General features: G+C 40.5%; 1 pseudogene; it reads left to right on the top strand.

Moving 5' to 3' along the window:
* On the top strand, window positions 86-10,754 carry LOC104734051 (annotated as a pseudogene).

Raw genomic sequence — 11,948 nt, forward strand, 5'->3', positions numbered from 1 at the left:
TTTTTTTTTTTTTTTTTTTTTTTTTTTTTTTTTTTTTTTAAATTCTTCTTCAGTAACAAGTGACGTGAATTTGTAAGATATATATATGGACATCAATGGATTGCCTGATGACGTGCTGGTGAAGATTTTAATTGTTTGTGCCAACAAAAGTTGCTGTATCAACTACGGTTTTGTCTAAACGATGGGAGTTCCTTTGGATGTGGTTGCCTAGACTCGAGTTTATTTGTCCTTTGGAATCAACAAGGATACCAGGTTGGAAACCAAAGCATGAAGGAGTTGGAGATTTTATCAGTAGGAAGTTGCCATTACATAAAGCTCCATTCATAGAAGGATTGCGTCTCTACGTATCTTGTCAGTCATATATTAAACCTGAAGATGTCAAAGGATGGATTGAAATCGCGGTTTCTCGCTTTGTACGTGAGCTAGAGATTGGTTGTATTACCAGGAATGAAAACATAATACCGAGTAGCTTGTTTACCTGCAAATCGCTCTTGACCTTGAAACTCCAATACATGACTGTCATGGATGTTCCCTCTATGGTTTGTCTTCCCTCTCTCAAAACTTTGCAACTTGAAAGTGTGGAACTCATAGATGGAAAATCTTTTCAACAGATTCTATCTGGTTGTCCTGTTCTTGAGCATCTATCTGTGCAACTTTTGGAAAATTACAATTTGAGAGAGTTCACTATAATCATCCCGTCTTTGCAGAGTTTATCACTCCTTTTATGTAGTAATTGGAATTTAGATGGGTATGAGATAGATACTCCTTCTTTAGAGTATTTGAAACTTGAGGACTCGACTTATGACGCACTATACTACTCTTTAATTAAGAATATGCCTAAGCTGAGGGAAGCATATGTCAATGTTCGACCCTTTTATCGCAAGAATCTTCGTCTTGGATCATTCGCATATGTCAAGCGTCTTACAATATGTTGTTCAGAGGTAATTAGTTTTCATTAGCTATAGCGAGTCTTCAGTCTCATTTATAGAAATCTTTTTTGTTGATAATTTTAATATTTTGGGCATGATGTGTATGGTGATGGTTTTGTTTTCAACCAACTTGAACATCTGAACCAATGTGTGAGGAGATTTGATTTGTTGAATTTCCTTGGCAAATTGCTCAAAATCCACACAGCCCGAGAATAATCATCAACAATCGTTAAGAAAAATCGAGAACCACAAATCGAAGTTGTACGATAAGGACTCCACAAATCACAATGGACTAACTCAAAAACTGCTGAAGTTTTATTAATGCTTAGAGGAAAATGATCTCGTGTTTGCTTGGAACGAATACAAACGTCACACAACTTGAAATCAAAATTACTACTACTAACAGAATCCTTGAATTTCAGCATCTCCATAGCTTTCGATGAAGGGTGTCCCAAGCGGCAATGCCAAACATCCAGAGAGTCCTTGTCCAATGCTTGAGCCATCACCGCTGTTGCCAATCCACGAAAGAAATAGAGTCCATTCATCAGTTCACCGACCCCAATCAGCATCTGAGTGATGCGGTCCTGAACAACACAAAGCTTATCAGACAACTGGAAGATACATCCCCTATCTCTAGTCAACTGAGAAACTGATATAAGGTGACAATGTAAACCATCTGCAAAGAACACAGTTTGCAACTGAATATGTGAACCAAGATAACTTTCCCTTGTTTAGTGGCCATTGTAAACCGACCATCCGGTAACTTGATAAACACGGGATCCATGTCACAAATATCTTCAAAAAACTCAATGCTACCAGTCATATGATTTGAAGCTCCTGTATCAATAACCCAAGATTCAAGAAAAAAACGTACCGGAATGACGATCACTAACACCAGTGTTTCGTTCATTGAGCATACGCTTCAAACTGGTCCACTCCAACTCGCTCAGTCCGCTAATACCAATCCGATCAGCGTCCGTAACCATCGAGTTTGCAGTAAAAACTGGTTTCGTGGTAACCATCTGGTTAGCTTGTGGAGTCACACCATGGTTAGGTTGAGAAGAAGGAGCAGAAGGTTGACGACGATCACTTGTGGATCCACTTGAAGAACCTATTGGTGTGTTTAGAAGCTTAGAACGTGGTCGATCTCCCCACCAATATGGATAACCAAGTTTGCGGAAACAATTTGCAGCTAAGTGACCTGTTCGACCACAAGCAGTGCATACAGTGGATGGATCTCGCAATTGCGGTGGTGGTTTAGACCGAGAAGAAGCTTGAACAGCAAAACTAACACCTTTGTTCCGTTCCTCCAATAGATAACTCGCCCGCTTGGACTCTTCGTCTTGAGTAACAACTTGGTAAGCTTCAACAAGAGAGGGAAGAGGATCACGTGATAATAGAGAGGACTTGACTGCACCAAAAACAGCTTCATCAAGCCCCATCAAAAACTGGTGTAGCTTGTCTTCTTCTCGTTCACGTGCAATCTCTTCCACCGTCTTTGCTCGTTGAAAATCAGCCAGACTAGTCCACAACTTTGTAAGTTTCCCATAGTAAGCCTCCACAGCAAATCCTTTTTGCTGACAGTTCGCCAGCTCTGTCTTAAGTCGTTGGACACGTTGTCAATTCTTGACTGAGAAACGCTTTTGTATGTGCGTCCACAAGTCACAAGCGACTTCATGATGAGAAAGTGAGCTACTCAAATCTGGAGCGACGGTAAGTCGAATCCAAGACACCACCATGGCGTTATTAGCCCACCAATCCTCAAGATCATCAGAACCTTCATCAGGTTTTGGGATATTACCGTCCGCAAAACTGAATTTCTTCCTAGCTCTCAACGCAAGTCGAAGATTCATCGCCCATTCATCATAGTTAGATCCACGCAACTGGGGTTGCACAATCACCGACCTTGGATTATCACCGGAAGAAACGGATCAATCCTTCGACGTGTAATCTCAGTTCGTGTGTTTGAACCTGAAGTGATGAGAGAACCAGATTGCTTTACAGCAGAATCCCCGTCAGACATAGTTTAGTGAGAGAGAGAGAGTATTTCGACAGAATGATCGATAATACTAAGGTCAAGGAAGAGAAGAAGAATAGAAGAAAAACAGAGTATGGCGATAAGAAACAGAGGCAAAGAATCGTAGACCTAAAAATATAGGTTATGCTCTCATACCATGATAAAACCTAGAGTTGTATAAAGGTTTTCTGTTTTATTAAGATTGTAAGGCATAGCCTTATATACACAATACTCGTATGCCCTAATACAAAGTTATTAATTACCCAAATAATACATAAGAATATACTAATTACATATTAGTCCTAAACCCTCTCAATAAGTATTAGACATCTCAGTAGAAGTGGATAGAGTAAGTTTCTTTGATAAACTTATTCTTTGTTTGTGATGTCCAGTATGGTTATTATATATTAATCTAACTGTTGTACTTGGTCTCAGGATTATTGGTATAGTTTCATGGAACATAATGGTATGGTTTCCTGGAATCAATCGAGTCATGTTCCTGAATGCTTGTTGTCGAGTCTACAAACATTTAAGTGGTCACGATACTATGGGAGACCACGAGATAGAGATATTGCGGGGTACATCTAGGGAAACACTTGTCACTTAAAGACGGCAACATTCTTGGCTGTAAAAAGGACAAATTATGTTCCACACCTTGAGATGATCGAGGAGTTGACACTTTTTCCCCGAGCTTCAAGCACATGCCAACTAAGTATATTCGTTGAGGACTAGGATCATATTGACCGTACAGCACATGCATGGCAACTAACGTTAGTATGTATGAGTGTATCAATCAACGATTACGTGTGAACATGGCACCTTGAGATGATTATCGAGTTCCAGGCACATGCCAACTATGTATAGTCGTTGAGGACTTGGATCATATTGAGGTGTGTCGTGTGTTATAGAGGTCTATAGAGCGCGTTTCTGTAAACAGTAACAATGTCTTTTTCTTCGACCATACTTGGATGGTTTCTCTTTTAATTTTCATTACTTATTTAAAAGTTATTCTGTCATTATTATTATTTTTTATATATATGTTACATTTTAGTTTATCTGGATTAACTATTCTGTCGCTAACTTTGAAATATAGACTGGTGAACAATATTTTCTTAGTTCCCTAATTATTTTGTCACTAACTTTGGAGAAAATCACAATATAACAAGAATAATAACAATATTAAATAATTTCTATAGATCGGTGTAGACCCGTATCCAGAAGGGAATGACGAACCAAATTAAAAAAGAGGAACAACCAAAAGATGTCCGAGGAAATTCGAAGAAGACAACAGAACTAAGCTAATGCCAAATATCGTGAGTTGTAAACCAAAAAGGTATGATTCGTTAGCTGGGAGATTTTTACACGATTGGAGGTACTAGAAACTCTAAGGAACGAAGAACCAACGGGTTTAAAAGAGAAAGGAACGAGGAACGAAGAAAATAAAAGGCTTAAAAAGAATTAAGGCTTGTTAAGAAGAGAGAAGGGCAGCTAAACGGAATGGAAGAGAGCTTGAGTACACGAAACGTGGACTCTTCAGTTTTCCAACCAACCGCCACATGTACAGCGACGAGCGGGCAGAAGAGAGAAGAAAGATTTGGCGACCAAAGCTCCCGATTTCTTGTGGGAATTCTGGATGCTGGCTAAGCGCTTATGGTGTAAGATCAATAATGCTCTATTGTCTTTCATCATAAGAAACGTACAAGTATTTATACAGTTTTGAGTCGGCCATGATAGGTCCGATAATCTAGCTAAGATATACATGAATCATATATTGAACATAATCTCCTAAGATTTAGTCTTATCTCAATACTCCCCCTCAAGATGGCGCGTGAAGATCCCTAACGCCCATCTTGCCAAGTAGATAATAAAACGAACGTGGTGGTAATGACTTAGTAAGAATGTCAGCCAGCTGCTCCCTAGTCCAAACATGCGGTGTAATGAGCATACCATCCATGACCGCATCACGAACAAAATGACAATCCACCTCTATATGCTTCGTACGTTCGTGAAAAACAGGATTGGCAGCAATATGTATTGCAGCCTCACTATCACAATGTAAATACATTGGAGCTGTCTGTGCAATGCTGATCGTTTGAAGCAACTCTCTTGTCCATTTCAACTCACTGAGAGTCATAGCCATCGCTCTATACTCCGCCTCTGCCGATGAACGAGAAACAACCTTCTGCTTTTTAGTTTTCCACGAGACAATGGAGTTACCAAGCATGACAATATATCCAGTCAGGGAACGTCGAGATAAGGGACACCGTGCATAATCAGAATCACAAAATGCTGTAATCTGAAGATTACTCTTTGAACTTAACAAGATCCCTTGACCAGGTGCCCCCTTCAGATAACGTACCAAACGAAGAGCCGCTTCCCAATGTTTCTGTCTTGGTGCCTTCAAGAACTGGGCAAGGATGTGAACAGCATAACTAAGCTCCGGACGAGTTACAGTCAGATACACAAGTCGACCAACTAAACGTCGATATTGTGTTAGTGTAGTGAAAAACGGACCATCATCCCGAGCCAAATTGTGATTCTCTTCCATGGGAGTGGGTTCCGGAGCAGCATCAAGTAGACCACACTCTGCAATAATATCAAGCGAGTACTTCCTCTGAGACAAATAGATACCTTCCTTGCTGCGTGCAACTTCAATGCCAAGGAAATACCGCAAAACCCCTAAATCCTTCATCTTAAAACACCAACTTAAATAGGACTTGAAAGTTGCAATGAGCAGAGGATTATCACCACCAACCACCAAATCATCAACATAAACCAAAACGAACAGTGTAGAGCCTCCCCTCATAAGTGTAAAAAGAGAGTAGTCCTTGTGATTCTGTTTAAAACCAAAATTAAGAAGAGCTTTAGACAGCTTGGAGAACCAACATCTTGGTGATTGTCGAAGACCGTAAATGGATTTCTTCAGTCGACACACCTTGTTACCATTTGCATGAGATACTCCCGGTGGCAATTGCATGTAAACTTCTTCTTGTAAATCACCATGTAAGAAGGCGCTATGCACGTCCATTTGAAACAAATCCCAGTTCTTTGCAACAGCAACCTCAAGAAGGATACGTACTGTCGTCATCTTGACCACTGGAGCAAATGTCTCTTTGTAATCTACACCTTCTTCTTGTTTATTACCGAGAGCCACCAGTCTGGCTTTGTAACGCTCTATTTCACGATTTGATTTGAACTTTATTTTGAAGACCCACTTACAACCAATCACTTGTTTACAAGGCGGCAGGTCGGTGACATCCCAAGTATCAGCATCTTCCAGAGCGCCTACCTCAGCTTAACCGCCTCCTTAAAAGAAGTAGGCTCGAGATTTGCAGTAATAGACGCAGCTAAAACACGCAACAGGGGTGACAGTCAATGACATGAAAAATAGTTAGTTAAGGGATACAAACAGGTACCTGAAGACTCTGATGGTGCTGTTGATGGAGAGGAGAGCGTGACGTGGGGTTCTTCATCGACTGTTCGGACTGCATATGTAACATATGGCTCAAGCAAAACTGATCGCTTCTTAATCCGCTTTCCAACACCAAGAGACTCTGCTTCAACAACATTAGGTACAGAGTCACTAGACTGAATCACAACCGGTGGAGAGTCAATACTCTCAATATCAACAGAAACAGTTTGGACTCCCCCTAAATGCGGACTATCTCCCCCTGAAGAAGAGATTTGGTCAGTGTCAAACACCGCAGGGTGTTGGATCCGAGTATTAACCGGTAACACATCCGACTTGTCATGAGGAGCAGCAAGAGGAGTAGGCAAATAAGGATAAACATCCTCGTGAAATACAACACCTTGAGAGACAAACAACTTTTCCGTAAGTAAATCACATACAAGCCAACCTTTCTTCCCCATTGGGTAGCCTAGAAAGACACACTTGATGCTTCGAGCGTCAAACTTATCCTTTAAGCGATCAATCCTTCTAGCGTAACATAATGTTCCAAAGACACGCAGATTATTATAAACCGGAGGAGAGCCGTAAAGTAGTTCATAGGGTGTCTTGTTGTGAAGAAGAGGAGATGGTGTTCGATTTATTAGATAAGTAGCAGTCAAAATACTCTCTCCCCAAAACTTCTTAGGTAAATTGCCCTGAAACAAAAGGGCTCGAGCCACATTCAAGATGTTCCGATGTTTGCGTTCTACACGCCCATTTTGTTGAGGAGTTTCAACACACGAAGTTTGATGGACGATACCCTTGTCCACAAAAAACTTGCGCAAACACATAAATTCTCCTCCGTTGTCACTACGCACCGTCTTCACTTGTTTATTAAATTGTCGTTCTGCAAACATGCAGAAGGTTTTCAAAGCATCGGACGCCTCTTTCTTTTCCAACAACAAGACTGCCCAAACAGCTCTAGAACAATCGTCAACTATTGTCAAAAAATAACGTGCTCCACACGTTGATGGTTCTCTATAGGGTCCCCAGATATCACAATGGATTAAAGAAAAGAAATCATCTGCTTTATTGATACTTGAAGAAAACGCGTCTCGAGTTTGTTTGGCTCGTAGACAAACACCACAAGATTGTTCAAAAGACCCTACACTATTAGAAAAACCACCAATAGATCCTAAAACAGAAAGCACCCTAGAAGACAGATGTCCCATACGATGATGCCATAAATCCCGAGTCTGCAGTTTGCCCATATGTTCGGCTTGAACTGCAACAACACCGNAGATATCACAATGAATTAAAGAAAAGAAATTATATGCTTTATTGATACTTGAAGAAAACGCGTCTCGAGTTTGTTTGGCTCGTAGACAAACACCACAAGATTGTTCAAAAGACCCTACACTATTAGAAAAACCACCAATAGATCCTAAAACTGAAAGCACCCTAGATGACGGATGTCTCATGCGATGGTGCCATAAATCCCGAGTCTGTAGTGTGCCCATATGCCCGGCCTGAACTGCAACAGCACCCTCGTAGTGATAAACCCCGTCACGCTCCTTCCCCGCTCCAATCAAAGTCTTCGAACCGAGGTCCTGTATCACACAAAATTTTTTAGTAAAGAGGACAAAACCAGCAACATCACGAAGCAATTGAGCAACCGAGATGAGTGTGATCGTTAAACAAGATGCAAAGAAAACTTTGGACAGCACAAGGCGACCACCAAGATTCAAACTGCCGTGTTTGGTTGCCCAAGTGATCTGTCCATTAGGTAAAGCAATCGGGCAAGGAGCAATAGTGATAACATCGGTAAGTAAGTGCAAATCCCCCGTCATATGATGGGAAGCACCCGAGTCAATGATAATATCATGACGACGTTCTTTGTCAAAAGAAGTAATTTTTCTGTCTTACCCGGAGGTTTGGTATTGGTACCCTGTTTCTTAACAAACTGTTCCAGAGTAGCCCATTGATCTGTCGTGAAGTTTGGGATCCCGGAAGATGATGTATCTGCTGAGGAAAATGAATCACTAAGCTGAGTTTGTGAGGCACGAAAGCCTGATCTACGACCTCCACGACCACACCCTTGGTTTGAAGCTCCTATGCCACGACCGAAACCCCCACGACCACCGGAGGATTTATCTTTTTCCCACCACTCAGGAAAACCAATCAACTGAAAACAGCTACTTGCTTCATGTCCCTGTTTACCACAGTGAGAACACACTGTCATCGGCTTAACAAATCGAGATGCCGATGCCTGAGCAGAGGAAACAGAGGAAACAGAGTGGTTCTGTTGGGAAGAAGCTGACGTCGTTGCTGAGAAACCAACAATCGGAGTTCGATCTTCGGTGGTGCGCATGGCCTTGATGTGTCGTTCTTCTTGAATAACCTAAGAGTACACAGACTCAAGGTTCAAATCTGTTTGTCGACTTAACAGATTTGATCTCGTTGTCCCAAAACGAGAATTGTCAAGGCCCATGAGAAACTGATGCACTCGTAACTTCTCCCGCATCTTCTCATAATTCCCCATGGATTCACAATTTGCAGTTGTACAACAACACGTGAAACCTTTCTCAAAATCCGCAAGATCATCCCACATGATCCTGAGTTTGCTAAAATACACTTCCACCTCGTCACCGTTCTGTTTGCACGCCGCGATGTCAGAGTGTAGTTGATGAATTCTCGTATCGTCACTGACAGAGAATCGTCGTAGTAGTCTTGCCCACATCGAGTTGGCGTTATCCACCAACGAGATTGATTGTCGCAGCTTCGGTTTGACGCTGCTGTAGATCCAACCAATGATCATAGCATTTACCATATCCCACTTCTCTTCTTCGTCGGGGTTATTGGTAGGCCGTTTAAGAGTTCCGTTAACGAAACCCAGTTTCCGCTTGGTACGAAGAGAATTTAACATCAACTTCGACCACCGTTTGTAATTCACTCCATTCAACAAGATTGGAGTGTGCACCTGTCCAGTACTATCTGCTGGATAAAGATAGTACGGAGACATATGTGCAGCAGAGGCTTCTTTTGAATCTGGTTTAGCAACAGAGGTGGTGGATTCAAGTTCACTCATTTTTCAAAGAAGCAAAGAAAGCAATAGAAATAAATTTTTTATCAAAAGTCCAGATCGTGCTTTGATACCATGTAAGATCAATAATGCTCTATTGTCTTTCATCATAAGAAACGTACAAGTATTTATACAGTTTTGAGTCAGCCATGATAGATCCGATAATCTAGCTAAGATATACATGAATCATATATTGAACATAATCTCCTAAGATTTAGTCTTATCTCAATATATGGCGACCTTGTTAGACAAGTCTCCTATGCCATATGGTGATGCATGTGAAGGGATAAAGAGACCAATGAGCGACCAAGCTCGTTTGGCTATAAAAGAGAGCTAATTGATTCATTTGCTCTCTTGGCTGAAATCCAACTTCAGAAAAATAAGAAATACTTGAGGATTGGACTCATAGGGAACGCTACTCTATGATTAAGAATATTACTAAGCTGAGGGAAGCATATGTCGTATCCCTTAATCCCAAGACTCTTGTTGGATCAATCACACCTGTCAAGTGTCTCACAATATGTGTCAACCGCAAGTTGTCGATCCTATTTCTCTGTTAATAGTCTACTTTATAATGTGGGCAGGGTGTATGGTAATGGTTTTGTTTTCAACCAGCTTGGACATCTGAACCTATGTGTGTGCATGGAAGACATGTCGAACGTCGTTGGCCAGTTGCTCAAGGATTCTCCTAACTTACGAGTATTAAACATCTCTATAACACGAGTATTTGATCCCTTTGAAATAGCTCCTGAATAAATATATACGGAATATAAATATTCCAACCGCCTAAGTATAGAACTGTTACAAATAATGAGGAAATTAATAGATTTAGATAAGAAGCAACGTAAAATAAACAAATTTTATACCTGAAATATTCAGTTTGATAACCTGCTATTAATTCTTCTTCCGCTTCTGGTAAATCAAACGGTAACCTCTCGCATTCTGCTAAGGAAGAAATTAGAAAAATGATAAAACCTATAGGTTGACGCCACAAATTCCATCCCCAATTAGGATCATTGGATTCATGATGTTAATCTAACTCTTCTGCTTTTTTGGTCTTAGGATCATTGGATTGATGATGGGCATGAGGGTATGGTTTGCTGGAATCAACCGAATTCTATTCTTCAATGCTTGTTGTCGAGTCTACAAATTTTCAAGTGGTCACGATACCTTGGGAGACCACAAGATAGAGATATTGCCGTTTACATCTTGAAAAACGCTCGTCACTTGAAGAAGGCAACAATCCTGGCTGATACAACCCAATATTTTGTTCCAAACCTTACAGAGTTGTCACTTTGTCCCCGAGCTTCAAGGACATGCCAACTCATATTCTGTTGAGGACTGGGATCATCATTTTGAGACTTGAACCATTAGATGGTTTTTTTTTTTAATTTTTCTAACAGAATTATAATCTGTTCCCACCGACGTAAAAGATCAGATTGTTCCGGATCAAATTATAATCTGACTCATGCATGTTATACTCAATTGTAAAACATTTTAACACAAAATCAATAAACTGAGTCATATAAATAAAAACAAAAACTCGATGAAACCAAAATAAAATTAGGTAGAAACGATCCTAACACGTAGAGCATGGTCCAAGCTTATTAGTAACTCAAGCAATAAATTTATTTCAAAAATATTTGAAAATAGGATAATTCTCATAAATAGCACTATTCTAAGTTTTTTTCCAAAACTAGCACACACTTCTATATGTTCCAAAATTAGCACATAAATATTTTTAATGTTGAGAGAAATCTAAATTATTAATAAAACTAAGGTTCATGTCGTTTCTTCTCTACCTCCAGCAACACGATTCAACCTGTACCCAATCTCAACCCGAGTAAGCCCTCCGAATCTATCATCCGAGACAAAGAGCGACACAAAATCTCTGAGTTCTTCTCCAGCAGAATCGAATCGAGACGGCTCTGTGAAGCGTTTATCTCTCTGCTGAAATTTGTTGAATTCACTTATTTGAGCTCAAGACTTGCTTATCGTCTTGTATCATGTGCAGCTTCTTCTCGTACACACCACCCCAGCTTCTTAGTCAAACTTCTTAGTCCCGGCGTTTACGAATCAGCTATTGCGTTTATTGCAAGGTTCAAGAATTATGATACGTGTAATGCTCATATACGAAAGTAATGTGTTGTTGTATTCATAATGTTAACAGAGTATTTATACAGAGTTGCCTAGCTAGAAGATAACACCATATCTACGTGAATATAGGAAACATAAGATTGACACATATCCTAATACCCCCCTCACGTTGGTGGAACGAAATCCCGGACACCCAACGTGGACAACAATGTTTGAAAACTAGGCGCAGGCAACGACTTAGTAAGAAGATCAGCAACTTGTTCCTTTGTTGAAATGTGAATAGTGGTAATCAACTTATCATGAACGGCATCACGAACTTGATGGCAATCCCTCTCTATATGCTTTGTTTTTTCGTGAAAAACAGGGTTAGCAGCTATGTGTATGGCCGCTTGACTGTCACAGTAGAATGGAATCGGTTGAGAATGAGCCACCCCG

The sequence above is a fragment of the Camelina sativa genome, chromosome 12 (assembly GCF_000633955.1).
Source record: "Camelina sativa cultivar DH55 chromosome 12, Cs, whole genome shotgun sequence".
NCBI lineage: Eukaryota > Viridiplantae > Streptophyta > Magnoliopsida > Brassicales > Brassicaceae > Camelina > Camelina sativa.